The sequence below is a fragment of the Pseudoliparis swirei genome, chromosome 19 (genome assembly GCF_029220125.1).
Source record: "Pseudoliparis swirei isolate HS2019 ecotype Mariana Trench chromosome 19, NWPU_hadal_v1, whole genome shotgun sequence".
Taxonomy (NCBI): domain Eukaryota; kingdom Metazoa; phylum Chordata; class Actinopteri; order Perciformes; family Liparidae; genus Pseudoliparis; species Pseudoliparis swirei.
In genome coordinates this window covers 10,651,118-10,652,706 of record NC_079406.1, presented here as the reverse complement: position 1 = coordinate 10,652,706, position 1,589 = coordinate 10,651,118, and positions in this window count along the sequence as shown.

The window sequence follows — 1,589 nt, the reverse complement described above, 5'->3', positions numbered from 1 at the left end:
CCTGTAGTGAACATTAATCTGAATGCAGTAAACAGCTGTCATGCTGCATCAGCCTTTGAAAGATAGAAGTCCTCTACCAATACACCAAACTTTCACAACCATCCAATTGTGTATCCCCTTTGATTGCAAATTGGAGTTGTGTGGCAGCGCTTCCTAAACCCTACATATGGGCAGATGCTGTTCCGGTAGCCATCATGAGAGTTCCATCAAGAAAATGAAAGGTTTTGGTTTTTTTGGGCTTTATTTACAAAAAAAGAAAGTGTTGAATGTAATGTGTGTGAATCAACTTAGCTCTTCACTGAGAATATAAGAACTAATGCCATAATTTCAGTAAACCAGGCACCATACGTTTTCAATCATTCAAATGAAATGTTTTTAATTTAAATGTTCTGTTCGGTCATATGTGGATCACAACAGAGATGGAACAGGCTGTAGATGAAAGTCAAAGTATAGGGAAGTGAGACATCCATAACCAAGTTTTTGAAGTCAACTTAACAAGCCTTGCAAAGATGGAGAGGAGCCGTGTCCGCATAACATTTTTGTTGCTTTGACATTGCTTATAAGAATATTTCTTCTTCCACAACTATTGTTGAAGCCTACCGGGTGATACCCATGCTAAAATGGAGACTGAGTTCAGCAAAACCAATCCTTGTTGCTGAGGAGCAACTAAGATGACTGCTTCAGGAGCTGGAGTCATGTCTGACAATACAGCTGCTGGAGAAGAGACTGCATGATGTACACTACAGGCTGATTACTGTTGAAATTGATACAATCTTGAGTAACAATATTTGGGAGGCGATAAACCAATAGGCTATTTGTTTTGATTGCTTCATCAAATGTATGTCCAATGACAAATGCATTGGATCTGGAGTTTACAGTACCATATTACCCCACTAGAGGGCTCACAGTACCAGTTTACCCTACTAGAGGGCTCATAGTACCATATTACCCCACTAGAGGGCTCACAGTACCATATTCCCCTACTAGAGGGCTCATAGTACCATAGTACCCCACTAGAGAGTGTATAGTACCATATTACCCTACTCGAGGGCTCATAGTACCATCTTACCCCACTAGAGAGTGTATAGTACCATATCACCCTACTAGAGGGCTCATAGTACCATCTTACCCCACTAGAGAGTGTATAGTACCATATTACCCTACTCGAGGGCTCATAGTACCATCTTACCCCACTAGAGAGTGTATAGTACCATATTATGCTTATAGTCGTTATATGCTGCATGTCGTCATTGTCGAGGTGGTGCCCAGCAAACAATGTGGGCTACGTAGATAACTGGGAGACTTTCTGGGGAAAACCTGATCTGATGAGGAGAGGGGGGGGTGGGGGGTGCAGGTGACTTTTTCTTTGCTCCGCCCCGATGCGCGCACATACGCCGGCATCGGAGCTCTGCAGCGCGCGAGACGGAGAGCCGAGAAGTGTTAACGCGACACGTAGAGACAGAAGTGACATGCTGTTGGTTAGATACGATCAATAACAAACGGCTGTTTAGATTAATAAAAGAACAAAGACGTCTTTAAGAAAAGGAACCTTAAATTACTTCTGCTGTAATCTGGCGCGATAGAGAAAA